Source organism: Lepidothrix coronata, unplaced genomic scaffold (genome assembly GCF_001604755.1).
Source record: "Lepidothrix coronata isolate B3197 unplaced genomic scaffold, Lepidothrix_coronata-1.0 Scaffold66, whole genome shotgun sequence".
Taxonomy (NCBI): Eukaryota; Metazoa; Chordata; class Aves; order Passeriformes; family Pipridae; genus Lepidothrix; species Lepidothrix coronata.
This window is the reverse complement of record NW_016690246.1, coordinates 556,580-571,245: the sequence shown is the minus strand read 5'-3', so window position 1 is coordinate 571,245 and position 14,666 is coordinate 556,580. Positions and strand designations below refer to the sequence as shown.

The window sequence follows — 14,666 nt, the reverse complement described above, 5'->3', positions numbered from 1 at the left end:
ATTTATAATTAAATGACTCACTACTCAGTGAAAATCACATTTTCCAATTGCTTCCAGGCAAACTGCCTGCAGTGTTCTCTAAGGAATTTTCTTCTCTTTTTTTTTTCTCTGTAATATTTAGAAGATGGTCTAGCATTTGCATCTTATTTATTACAGCACTGTAATACTGATGTTACCAAATGCAAAGACAAGTATTTCCTATGATTCTGCTACCATGTTGAGAAAAATAACTTTTGTGCCACAGATATTGTAAGTTTTGGAGAGATGGGTCTCTGCGGCTGGCTCATTGAAAGCACCATGGAGAGATCTGCTAGGGAAGAAGTATTAGTTTATAGCATGAAGTTTAAATGTGAAGTATAGGCTTGCAGGGGAATAGTACTCTTAAAAAGTCACCAGGAACTGCTTTGATACCAGAACTGAGAATCAAGACTGATTAGTGATCAGCAGAACATCTATTGCCAGAGGCAATAATCAACGGCCTAAAGGTAAAGCACTTGAAAGGGTTTGCTTCTGTATTTCACTTAGTAAAAAAAAGTAGTTATGAGAGAGACAAGAAAGTTCAGGTCAAATGCTAGAAACTAGCAAAGAAACTTGTAAAAGACAGGAGTAAGGCAACAAGGTCGTCTTTGTTCAGGCCCAATGTATTCAAGTTCTTAAGACACTTTGGATTCTGATGTTTGCAAAATAAATAGTTACAGTATATGTTTTTCCTACACAGTGTAGTCATAAAACCAAGTTATCTTGTTATTTTATTTTTAAATAAATATAAGCATTTTAGAATTTTAAAAATTTAGATTTAGAACACATTAGGTCATGATGAAACATTTAGAATGTACGTAGCTATGAAACACATTATGTTTCATACTGAACTTCTTAATCTACAGAACACCACAGACAATAATAAAGAGCAAGGTCCTGTAGGTATAGATATTATTTGTATTTCTTACGGAAGACCTCTATTTAATGACCATTATAAGGAAATTTACCAAAAAAAAAAAAAAACAAAACAAAACAAAAAGGAAAATTATAAAGTAAATTAGAAAAAAAGGGGAAAAGAGGAACTTGGAGCCTTTTTGAGACACTATGGAGGCTGCCATACCCCTTCGTCTTTTGTTCTGTCAGCTGCCACATTTCCAGGGAACTGTGACTCTTTGCTCACCATGCCTTGTGTCACCCTTTCAGCCAGATAAATAATCAACAGAATTAGCTTACTTATTTCTTTGACTTCGACAGAGATGTATTCTGGGGTGTTAGTTATTGTGCAGATAATATTATTTCTTCTTTTAATAATTTGATACTGCTACCTACATAATATTTTTTAAATGTTTGTTTCTATTGCAAACATTAGCTTATCAAAGGAGTCAGCCTCTATTAGCATAAAAAATGACTTAACTAATCTCTTACTGTAGACAGTGTCACCTAATAAGTAATCAGAGGAACATGGTGAAATTTCATATATTAAGCACTGAAATAACTGTCAAACTAAGATATATTTATATCATCATTTAGAATTAAAAGTTATAAATACCTCCTTTTCTTTAGTAGTGCTCCCACTGGATATTTCTTTGAGAATAGAGTATGCCTGAAATTTCAATGTATTGTGAAAATTTACTAAAGAAATTGCTTGACTGATGTTCAAATAATCATCCCATACCAAGGAGCAGTTGGTATAAAAGACTGTTATTTTAAAACGGATAAAAGAAAGATCTATTGGACAGAAGTTGTTAAAATAATACATGGAAACTTCCTTTTGTCTACCTGACACTGATGATGTATGATATGCCCTACATTTTGGCTGTGGCTTTGTTCTCTGCTAAAAGAAGTGCCACGCTGATTTTGTAAAAATGCTCTCTTGCTGGTTTGACAATAGTGGAATTGACAAGAGCCTGGCTCTCTGCTGCCCTAGCACTTTCCATACCCACCCCAGCAATAGTCCAGCTGACGGAGTTAGGCTAGCAGAAGTCTTCCTCACAATAAAATGCTGTTCTTCCCGCTTACCTCCCTACCTACTCCAACTACCTCTACCTCCATACCCATCCACCTACCTACCCCAACTCACGGTGGGGTTAGAGAAACATCAGTGCCAAAAAAAAAAAAAAGGATAAAGAAGGGATGGGGATTACCTTTTCTTCTTACACAATAACACAGACTGGCTCTGTCCTACTGACCACAGTGTTTTTAAGAGAAAAGTTGGGGGTTTTTTTGTTTGTTTGTTTTAAAGCCGAAAGTATTTTTTTCTGTTCAGTAAGAGAGGAAAACTTGTGGTGTGCTTGGGGAAAAAATGGGTGTGTAGAACATAACAGAAAACAAGCAGAAACATTTTGGTCTCCCAGCCCCTCCCGGACCGAGCACCAGACTGACCCTGGGGCACACGTGGCATCCCCGGTACAGATGCGTGGCTGTGCACGCTCCCACCTGCGGGACCGCGTAACCAACAGCGGTCCAGCACCGCCCCAGTCACCGGGACGGCCCCTGCGCTCGGTTGGGGCGGGCGGGGGCGCGGCTGCGGGCGGAGCTGCCGCGGCCCCGGTCCGCCACCGGCAGGGGGCGGGTGCGGCCGCCCGCGCCTCCCTCCGGCTGTGCGGCGGCGAAGGCTGCGCTCGGTTCCTGCTCGGGGCGGGCGGGCCGGGGCAGCCTGTGCGGCGCGGCCGCCGAGGGGACGCTGCACGCCGTGCCCGCGCCCTACAGCCCAGGTGGGTGCTCGCGTTCTCCGTTCTCGGGGGCCGAGGGCGGCACAGCCCCCCGCGGGGCGTCCCGCCGCTGGCTCCGCCGCCCGGGCGCCCATCGCTCTCTTGTGCGCGGGGCAGCCGCGCTGGCGCTGGCCGCCGACCCCCGCCTCTGCCGCCGGCTCCCCGGGCAGCGCCCCTTCCCCCGGCGGTGCCCCTTCCTCGGGCCGCCTGACCCTTCCCTCGTTCCCTCCCGGCCGCGTCGGGTGAGGCCGGCCGGGTCTGCGGGTCAGAGGCAGGCGGCATCCCGGTTCCCGGGCCCTAGCCGGGCGGCGCGTCGGGCGGGAGTCTCCCGGCGCTTCCTCTCCTCCCCGTCCTGTTCCCCTCGTCCGCCGGCCTGGCCCAGCGAGGGGGCTCAGGGGCAGGCTGGAGGTGGTGGTGGGGCGGCGGCAGCCGCTCTCCGTTCCCTCCGGCCGGGGCGAGTGCCCGGTGCCGGCGGGGGAGCAGGAGCTGGAGGAGGCAGGGGGCGGTGGCGGCGGCCAGACAGGACACCCCGTCCAGTTAAACAAGTGAAGTGTTGGCGTTGTTGAAACACCCCTTGGTGCTGAAACAAAGACGGCGCGGTGCAAAATAAGTGGTGCTGCTTCTCGGTGGTGGTGTTCACACCGCTTTCTCTATGGAGAAAGCGCCTGCCTGGTCGCAAGCGCTGTTTGCAGATGGATCGTAGGGCTTGACTGAAACACTAAATACACCTGTACGGAGGGCAGCAGTGAACTCATACGGAATTTGAATGTCCTCTTTGCAGAGAGATACTTGTCGAAGCAGCCTGTGTGTCTTTGGTTTCTGGCCTCTGAGTTGATGAAGTAGGAAAAATATATAAATTTATATACTTTTTTTTTTCTGGTGGATAAGTGCTGCCATGTGTTAAACCACATTTTTGGCTGAGCTGCTGGGGGGGGGGAATGTGTAACTCACCTGGCTCGTTTGTCGGCCCATTTTCTCTTATTTAAGAGGTTAAATAATGACGTAATAACTCCAGACTTGTGTGAAGATCTTTACGTATACCAGATATTTTTTGTAATGTTCTGTGTGCCCTATAATGCCACACAGGCTTAGGGCCCATTGTTGGCTCTTTGCTGGTGAATCTATCTGACTGCTCCTCTCTTTTAACATGGTATTATTTATTTAATACTAATAGGGGAATTATTTAGGAAAAAGTAATTCAAAACAACAAACCCATACCAGAAATAGCTGGTTAATGACTGTACAACGGTCGTGTTGGTTTTGGTTTGGGTTTTTTTTTAAGCTTTCGAAAGTACTCAAGGTATGAGTGTCTTCATTAGCACGTATTCTCCCCTAGGGATTCTTTTAAGTATGAAGAAATGTTTTTCATCTGTTGGTTTGTGTAGTTTGTGTGGCAAAGCAAGTTTTGTGACTTGCTTTCAGCCTGCGAGTAGGTTCTTCACAAGCTAATAGCTTGGTATTGTAATGCAATAACATCTAATCACTTCGGGGTGGAGGAAGCACAGGATTTGTTGCAAGCCATTACTTCAGTCTCTTTACAAAGGTCCTGACCATTTCACCCAGTAAGAGTAAATAGGTAATAAAAGTTGTTTCACAGAACCACAAGTTACTGCTTAGCCTCTCTTAAGTGCGGCCCGAGTGCTTCAGGGCATATGTGCTCTACCCAGAATTACAGAATGGTTTGGGTTGGAAGCGGCCCTACAGAGCATGTAGTTCCAACCCTCCTGCTGTGGGCAGGGACACCTTTCGGTAGACCAGGTTGCTCAAAGCCCCCTCCAACCTGGCTTTGAATGCATCCAGGGGTGGGATATCTACCGCCTCTCTGGCAAACCTGTGCTAGTGTCTCACCATTCTCCTAGGGAACCCCTGAGACATGCCACTCATCACTGTTTTAGTCACTTGGACATTGAACCGCTGACCACAGCCATCCAGTGACCACCCACATTTAATGAGAACTCTGTGTTTTAAGAAGAGAGTAATAATGTAGAGTTTGAGATTTTAGTGGAACTTTGGGAAGCTAATATTTAAAAAGTGAATTCCTGCATGTTCAGTTTTCAGGTTTTTGGGGAAACATTATACTACAGGTAAATGAATTTGTTTCCTTTTATTCTTTTTTTTTCCTTTTTTTTATTGGTAAGGTCATAAGATGAATTGGTACTATACTTGCCTGTGTACAGATTGCTTTGTAGCCTAAGGATTAGGTGTCCATTAGATGAATCCACAGCAGACACAGAGAACACATTCTTAAAGGTTTGAATTGTTGAAAGAGAATTTGTTATTCAAATAGAACTTAGGTTCTGGTTTTTAAACCAGCAGTTCCAGTGAAGTGAGGGAATTGACATGTGAGTGCTATGGCTGCAAGTCTTTCTACTTATATGTTCAGTTCTAAGTTTTTCACTAAAATCTGCTGAGAATTTATAGGATCTAAGGCTTAATTAATGTAAATCTTCATGTTTTATTTGCCAGTGGCCAGCTGCATAACCTTTTTGCTATCAACAGTACTGGAATTATTGTAATTGTTTTGCAGTTTAGAAGGATCCCTCTGAAAAGTCACACATTGATCTGAAACCAAGACTGTATGTAAATTCTCAGGAAGAATATAATTTACATTAGTTTCAGAAATCTGAGAGTCCTGCAGTGAGACCATGAGATGGGTGAGCAAAATTAGCAGCCTGATGCTGCTGCGCTTTGCCTCTCAACACTCTCGAAAGTTGTCCACTAATCTGTCATAAGTTATGTTCTCTTTTACTGCATTAGGGTTCCCTAGTGAGCAAAATCATGTGGCCTGGGCTGGAGAAATGGTGAGTGGGCTGGAGCAGCCTGGCAGGGGAGCTCACCTGTCTTGTAAATTTTCATGGTTCTTGATATTATCTAGGCCTAAAGTTCTGTGACCTGAGACCGCGACAGAATGGTGACAAGGAAGTAACTTTAAACTGGTATTGCTGCTTGAAACCTCATTTCTTAGCATTTCTTAGCTTAAGCATCTGGAAATTATAAGTAGGTGCTCCTGGCTTCCTGCTTCATCATCTAAAATTTTGTGTTTAACCATGAATCCAAGCATAGCCTCCTCATGCTTTTGTTACGGGTATATGCGTCCCAAGAGGACTTTAGGACTTTTTTTCTTGAAGGGAATATGTTTCTGGATAATTGGTGAATCTAAATCTACCCTGTAATTTTTTTCCATCTGCTCGCATCTTGGTATTATCCACAAATTTAAAAACCTTATCCTTCTTCAGTAGTACAAGTCATTGTACTACTTATTAAATAGTATTTTACGCATTTGTAAATTCAATCACATTAAACTTTTTACAGGGCATTAACAATAGGTACTCTTTTGGAATTATTTAACTGGTTTTGCTCCCCATATACAGTACCATGTTTTTGTGATACAAAAATAGTTTGTATCTTCATTTGCAGACTAAGCTGTAATTTAGCATTTTATACCTCTTGTTGGCCTCATACATCCTCAGTGCCAAGAGGATATGGAACAGACTTTGTGGAAGAGAGGAGAAATTTTGGAAGACTATCAGGACAGAGGGAGCTGCTGGAGTAAACTCTGCCCTGCATTTAATGTGCACTGTTGTTGAGTCAGTTTTAATGGCAGAAAGTTGCACAATGTGTTTATATATACAAACATGTGCTAGTTCTCATGACAGTCCAGTTAAAATCTTAATTAACATTGAAATACATGGCACAGTCTCCCCTCTAGTTATATGACTTGCTTTCTTGTGTCTGGCTGTCTTCCTTCACTTCTCCCACCCGTTCTCCAGTTGTGTTTTCTCTGTGGAGAAAGTAACCATCTCCTAGTAGCAAAGATCTTTTGTTGTTTCTTGATCTGTTTAACTTGATCACCAGTTAGTTGAGTCATCATTTCACAAACATTTAAGCTGGTATAAGCTAGTATTGCTGCTGGTAGAAAGCTGCTGACCTGCTCCCAGACATTAATTCTGCTTTTAGATCAGCCCGGATACTCTTGAGTTTACTAGGTGAGGTGGTTGAGGGAACTGGCATGGCTGGCTGTGTGGTTGCTGGTGAACTGAACATTAGTGATACCTGAATGGTTTTGGAACTGCATTTACTGAGGGATGTCGTTCCTCAAATTAGTTCTTCTTGGATATGGCTTATGTTTTTGATACTGGTTTTGATACTGTACCCAGCCAAGATGTAGGTTATAGATTTTTATTTTAATATCTTCATGCTTAGAAACCAGTCTAGAAACTGCAGATTTTGGGGCTGGGCTGTCTTGTGTGTCTTCAGTAGAAAGAAGTGAGTCGCTTGAGCTGTTAAGGATTGTGTCACTAACTGACTTCCTCTCCGTTTTCAAGCATCTTCCACCTCATCACCCACAAATGGTGGCCTGACTACTGCTAATATGGACCAGTAGTAATGACTTGCCTGTACCACAGGAGCTGTGTGGTTCTGAGTGCCTCACACAGCATGAAGGTTATCAGTTACCAGTAGCAGTCTCATATGTACAGTGTGATCCCACTGTGCAGTACCTTGCAGGCATAGCACAGTCCTTCTGTGTGTTGAGCCTGCTGTGCTGCTGCTGCCCCTTCTCCCCAGAGCTGATGTGAAATGCTTTCTCTGCTGGGTGCGCCGCTTGGCCAGTGACTTGCTCTGTTAATCCTGCAAAGGGCCAAAGCTGTGCCAGATGCTGCCTACACATGGTAGATGAGTGGATGAGAAGAGGTTCTGTGATGGAGCATGGGTTTCTGTGTCCCTTAGAGCAAGAGAGAGAGATACCAACAGTGCTGTGAGTGGTGGCTGTCACCAGGGAGTATTTTCTCCTGAGACGTATCCAGCTTCCTGGTGAGATCAGCTTGCTACTGAGCAAAGGTTAAAACTCCTTTCCAACATGCAGCCTCAGATAATGCTGAGCTTTTGTTAAAGAAGCTTAAATGCTTGGTAGCATAGATTTGCGTTTTTTTTTCTGCAGTGTGCGAAGATGTCCCTTGTTACTATTAGTAGGCTTAATCCTCTCTGCCTTGCAAAGTATATAGAACCTCTGTGTCTCACCGTGTCTGCAGTCTCAGTGTGCAGCTCTGTAATGGGTGTGGTGGTCTGTGCAATAAATAAATCTTATTAAAAAGATGATCATCTCGTTCTGACATCTGAAAGCTACTATCTAGAGTCTTACTGTGCTTGAGGAGAAGAACAGTGCAGAGGAGCTGATCAGTTCTCCTGCAGTAAATCTGGAACTATAGAGGAAGTATTTGTAATGCTCCTTTCCTTTTCTGCTTTCTTGCTTCCTTGATAAATTTATTTAAAATGGACCTCAGTGTAAAGTGATGTGCTGTAACCACAGCCTCAAATAAATTTATGTAGTGGTCATATGTGGTTCTATCAAGTCCCCAGTACATGAGAGAGATGGAACTTCTGGATTGGGTCCAGGGGTGGGCAACAAAGATAGCCAAGGTGCTGGAGTATCTATCTTACAAGGATAGGTTGAGACAATTGGGCCTCTTCAGTCTCAAGAAGAGATGACTGAGATGTGATCTAATCAATGTCTATAAGTACCTGAAGGCAGGGGGCCAAGAGGATGGAGCCAGGCTTTTCTCTGTGGTGCTGAGCAATAGGACAAGAGGCAACAGTCAGAAACTGATGCACGGAAAGTTCCACCTGAATATGTTGAAGAATTTCTTTATTGTGTGGGTGACCAAGCACTGGAATCACAGAATCAAGTAGGTTGGAAAAGACCTCTGAGATCATAGAGTCTGTCCTGTGACCTAACACTGGTGTGTCAAATAGAGCATGGCACTAAGTGCCACATCCAGTTTGTTCTTAAACACCTCCAGGGACCGTGACTTCACCGCCTGCCTGGGGAGCTCATTCCAATGCCCAACCCTTCTTTCTGTGAAGAACTTCTTTCTAATGTCCAACCTAAACCTCCTCTGACGCAGCTTAAGACTGTGTCCTGGTGCTCGTTGCCTGGGAGAGGAGACCAACCCCCACCTGGCTACAACCTCCTTTCAAGTAGTTGTAGAGAGTGATGAGGTCTCCCCCGAACCTTCTCTTCTCCAGGCTAAACAACAGATTGCCCAGGGAGGTTGTGCAGTCTCCTTCACTGGAGATATTCAAGAACTGTCTGGATATAATCCTGTGCCATGTGCTCTAGGAGACCCCTCCTTGAGCAGGGAGGTCGGATCAGGTGACCCACTGTGGTCCCTTCCAACCTTACTCATTCTGTGATTTTTGAAGTCGTAGTAATTATGTGTATGATTATTGTTCTTCAGGCACGTACCTTTTGATGTGGTAGTTCTGTTGAAATTTTCTGTATGGAGCAGGATAAGATACGTGGTAGTAATGTGTTATACTAATAACAAGCTTAGTATTTTTTATTGATACAAAGATGTGAAAGCTGTTGTGCATCTGAAACGTCTGCTAGATTCTGACAACACCTTGTTTCAAGTGAGACCTGGTGATTCTACAGATTAATGTGTTGCAAAGCTCTGATTACTCCTTCCTGTTGAGGAAAAACTTTGCTCTCTTATGAAATCAAGGTGGTAATTTTTTTTTCTTAAAAGAACATGACTGAAAACAAATCGGTAGTTTTAAACTTTTGAACAGGTAGTATATACAGCAGTGCTTCAATTACGAGATAGTTTGTTCATCATTTGGCAGAAGAAAACGTTAAACCTCACTCTCTTAAATCTTTATTGTGAGATTTATGTACTTCTCCGTGATGAAATTGGGAAGTAAGTTTGTGAATGAGGTTCAGCAAATTGTTCTTGGGGATTTTATCTGAACTCTAAAATGTGATATTATCCAACTCTATGAATATAGAGCTAAGATTCTCTTTAATAGGTACGTCAGCAGCAATAGTATGGTTTACTTTATCGCATATAAATCATATGTTTTTTAGGGACCATAAGTCCCATTTTTAACTATATGAACCAATAAATTTTGTGTAATATTTGAGGAGAGTCTTCAAAGTATGGATTGGGTGCTTATAAGATTGGATGGTTGGTTTTGTTTGTTTGTTTTGTTGTTTGGGGTTTTTTTGTTGTTGGTTTCTTTTCTTGGATTGGTTTGGTGGTTTTAATTGCAAAAGGAATGTGGATTGAGTTTCGTGTGGGAAGAATGCCTTAATACTTTTATCTTGAGCTTCCCAGTATTCAGAAGAATTTTTCAGTGTTTGAGACTGAGTAGTTTATGTGTTGTGGGAAAGTACTGGCTCGATGCCATTAGCAAAAGCTGGCATGATCAGTGATCTGACATCCCATTTGAGGAACATTGGTTTTGCACATCAGGTATGAAAACACTCTGGCACAATTCTGCTTCTTGTATTTGTTGTCCTGGAAGTGAAACCACATAGCAGTATTTGCAACATAGGACATGCAACAGTAGCTGAATTGCCTATTTTTAATTTTGGAATAAGCTTGGGTTTAATTTCCTAAATTTATCTTCATTTGGAGTAGATATAATTTGATAGAAGTAAAATAAAATCTCGTTTTAACAGGCAAACACTTTGGATCTAAATCAGTTGTCTGGAATATCAAGCTGAATCTTAATGTGTATATAGAATAATACAATTCAGGTGATACCATTTTTGTAAGAAATTAATCATTATACTTCATGGTAGCATGTGTCGCAAAGGAGAAAATACATATTCATGAGTCTCGAAGTTGTTCTGTGTGGACAGACCTTTTGCCTATGTGAAGTTCTGACATAATCACAAAGATTTCAGATGGATGCAGGAGTGCTGTTTGTAGGAAACAACTACTTGAGTCACAACCTGTGTTACCAGAAGACACAAACAGTGCATGATTATACAATAAAATTGAGCTGCGCTATTTATTTTTTAAAGATGTAATTCTTTTCTATGTCTGTCCTTCACTAGTTTCAAATTAAATGAATTTTGTAAACATGGTTGAAAAACTTCGTAGCCTAGCAGAAGAGTAAGCAATCTGGATAAGAAAATACATCCTGCCTTTGAATAAAATTATCATATTAGAAGCCTAGATTTAGGCTCAAGTTTAGCCTTAGAATGATTTTGAATGTCTCAGCTGTTTGGTCGATGGCATATAATTCAGGCTGACAGAACCATTGGTTTAAAACCAGAATTCACATAAGAATAACTAGTACAGCCCTTGATGTGTCTAATTCATTGTGTAATTTTGAGTAAAAAACCACCACTACTCTGAACTGCTTGAACACAACAAACTGAAATATCAGTGGAGGTTGGATTATTCAAAATGTTGCTTCACTGTCCTAGTTAGGACTGCTGAGATCAGTTCATCATGGTATGGGTATAACCCAAAACTGTGTATTCTATAGCCTTCCATGCCATTTCCCAGAAACTGTTGTCAATAGACTATTCACACCCTCTGCCCATAGAACCTGACTCCTCAGGCTATAAACTAGGTGTTAAGAGGCCTGTGAGATAAGAGGATGCTCTTGTCCTCACACCCTTTATGGAAGTCCCCGCTCTGAGCCTTTTATGGAAGTCCCCGCTCTGAGCCTTTTATGGAAGTCCCCCGCTCTGAGCCTTTTATGGAGGTCCCCGCTCTGAGCCTTTTATGGAAGTCCCCGCTCTGAGGGAAAGATTGACCATCTCTGCCTGAACTGGAGAATATATAAACCTAGAGTTTCAGAACTTTTGCAACCACTCCTGGGATCCAGAAGGAAGACTGCAGCTCATCGCTCTCAACCTCAGCTGGACTACAATCACTGCTTTGACCAGACTGCAACAGCTCTCCCACCAGCAGGTTTTTCCCCTCTCCCTTTACTTTGGACTCAAGCGGGGCCCAGGGAACACCACTTTGTTCATGCCCCAGGGTACCGGGTTGTACATGTGGGTTTTGTGGGTTAGGACCAATTGTTTGTTTGTGTGATTGTGCTTGCTGTGTTGTTTCAATAAATTGTTATTCTGACTTGTGGTCTCTCCTTTGAGTTGAGTTCATTTCCCCTGCTGGTTGACTCTTAAACCAGCACATTCACTGACTGCATTTTACCAATTATGAAAAGCTAAATTTTTTGGTTGGTTTGGTTTGTTGGTTGTTTTTGCTCTTCTCTGACAGGAATAAAATGCATCTGCTAATCACTGAAGAAGGCAGTTTGTGCTGAAAAAAAAAACCAAAAAAACCAACCAATGTCCTAATCTCCTAATGTCTTGGAAATAAAAATAAAAGCTCAAGCCTTTTTTTTTTTTTTTTGAATGCTTGTCTAATTCTAGTACAGTGTATGCTATTCATATTAACAAATAACACTAATAGTAAATGCAGACAAAAACAGGTGTAACATTATTTGAGCTTGTTTGAAAGCATGAAAACGTGTAAGTCCGGGTTTAGGGGGAAAATTTCGCTCTGAATTTAATGCAAAGCATCTCAGGCTGATACAGATTTAGTATTACATAATCTGGGTACAGATTTTCATATAATAGTGTAGAAAAAGGGAGTTAATATTGAAGGGGACATTAATTTGTACCTGTAGACTACCTGTGTTAAGAAAAACTGTCTCTGATATTTTTTCAGGTTATGATGATTTACAGCCTCCTTTTATATTTTTTGTTTATCCTAGTAGGTGGAAGGTTGTTTTTCTTCAATATTATAAATACAAACAAGTAAGGAGCAACCAGGGAATACAGAGAACAGTTGATCTTGGCATATTTTGTTACAAAGTATATATTATAAAATATATATATATTTAAAATATATATTTAAAATTATATTATGAATAAATAGTATTTTTAAAAAAATTAAATATATTTTAAAATGACACCTTAAAGAGGCAAAGGTGTCTCATCCTTACTTCCCTCACTTTCGCAGTTTAGTGCAAAGCAGACTTGATTCTTTTATCCCTTAGTTAGTTTATTTAGGTCATGTAATTCTTATCTAGATTCTTCCATTTGGGGATTATGCGTTAAGATAGACAGGAAAAAACTGCACATGGGTCTCAGATAAAAGTCAGGACAGCACACAGAGCAAAGTATTTTTTGTTTGTTTAGGCAGAGCAGAGTAGCTGCCTTTTTTTCTTTTTTTCATACACAGCAGTCCTGATGGTACAGCTCACAATGAGCAGTTACACTTTTGTGGCAGTATGACATTTTTGACCCCTATATTAGAGAGCTGCTATAATCTCTTGAATCCCGTTCTTCGTTTCTGCTGCCTGTCCTGCTGCACTCGATGTCCGTTTTGAAGTGTTTTACTTTATGTTTTATTAAGTATCATTGTTGATTTTGGGACCACTTTGTAATCAGCTAAGGTTAGAATTCAAAATTATCTTGACCTTCTAAGTTTTTGCCTCTCATCTTTGCTTGTTTTTATGTGCCCATTTTGTAAGTATAATCTGTGCATGTTATGATATTGCTAATGGAAATGCTGTTACCTGAGAATGAAATAGACTAATCTGCATGTTTTGTTATTATTCTTAAAAACATTAATTACAATTGTGTTTGAAAAACCCTTTTAAATGTTAAGTGCATTTCAAATGGCCACAGCTTTCTGCACAGTAAGTAGGACAGAGGCTGTGCCCAAGTGACGTGTATCCCTTGGCACCATCTCTGGACAAGAGTGTCAAGAAAGCCTGATGAAGAATTGACGAAATTTAATTGCATTCAGCTTGGGACTGAAATCTGGATTTCATTCAGTAGTGCGTCAGTGTGGCAGTATTAATAAGTACCGTTTGTGTGTATTTTGTCAATTACATCAATGCAGTTTCCTCTTGCACCATGATTCTAAGAGGTAAACTTGTTTGATGATGATCCTATCTAACACATGAAGGTAGAAAAAACTCATTCTTTTTATTATCTAATGAAACATGATTATGTACTCATAATCTTCCTAAATGAAGTTATAAGCTTCCTCTGTGAAGTACCTAGCAGGGTTCCCTCAAGAGACACAGGTTGCTTTTAAAAGCATGTATCTGCTGCTCCCCTGATTGAAGGTATGGATAAAAATATGTGAAGTAGCTCTGTGGACTTATCTGCTAAATTTGTTGTATTTGTGTTGAGTTTGTCATCCTACACAAGTGTGCTGGTTTAAGAGTTAACCAGCAGGGGAAATGAACTCAACTCAAAGGAGAGATTATAAGTCAGAATAACAATTTATTAAAATAATACAGTAAGTACAATCATACAAACAAACAATTGGTCTTAACCCACAAAACCCAAATGTATAAACCAGTACCCTGGGGCATGAACAAAGTGGTGTTCCTTGGGCCCCGCTTGAGTCCAAAGGAAAGGGAGAGGGGAAAAACCTGCTGGTGGGAGAGCTGTTGCAGTCTGGTCAAAAGTGGTGATTGCAGTCCAGCTGAGGTTGAGAGCGATGAGCTGCAGTCTTCCTCTGGATCCCACGAGTGGTTAAAAATGTTCCAAGACTCCAAGATTATATATCCTCCAGTTCAGGCAGGAATGCTCAATACTTCCCTCAGGGTGGGGAGTTCCACAAAGGGTGTGAGGACAAGAGCATCCTCCTATCTCACAGGCCTCTTAACACCTAGTTTATAGCCTGAGGAGTCAGGCTCTATGGTCAGAGGGTGCTAATAGTCTATTGACAACAGTTTCTGGGAAATGGCATGGAAGGCTATAGAATACACAGTTTTGGGTTATACCCATACCATGATGAACTGGTCTCAGTTGTCCTAACTAGGACAACAAGTTAATGAACAAGTGGGACAGAGTGGAGGGAAAGCCCTTTGTTTTTTCTCTCCTTTTTTTTTTTTTTTTTAATTGTAAACTGCTGTTTTCTGTGTAGCATCTTGGGGGTTGTTTGGAGTGGCTTTGGCACTGGAAATTGCAACATCTGGATATTGCCCCTGCCTTGGAGCAAAATACAATGGTTAAGGATGGATGGAGTAGAAAAAAAAGCAATCAATAACCTTAGCTCTCAACTGTCTTTCCACATTTCCACTCTATAGCAGTTTGCATCTAGAATAAATAACCCTTTTCTGCATGGACAGACATGCAGTTCCATGTGGGGAACTGGACAAATTCAAGAACCTTTCACTTGTCTTCTCTCATTCAGGTTCTTTTGA

General features: G+C 41.6%; 1 protein-coding gene across 1 annotated transcript in view; it reads left to right on the top strand.

Moving 5' to 3' along the window:
• Window positions 1-2,611: 2,611 nt before the first annotated feature.
• FAM3C (family with sequence similarity 3 member C) overlaps window positions 2,612-14,666 on the top strand; it is a 28,340-nt gene continuing 16,285 nt past the window's right edge. Inside the window, exon 1 of the mRNA XM_017818217.1 lies at window positions 2,612-2,693. The gene's annotated coding sequence lies outside the window, so the exon portion shown is untranslated. The remainder of the gene's footprint in view (window positions 2,694-14,666) is intronic.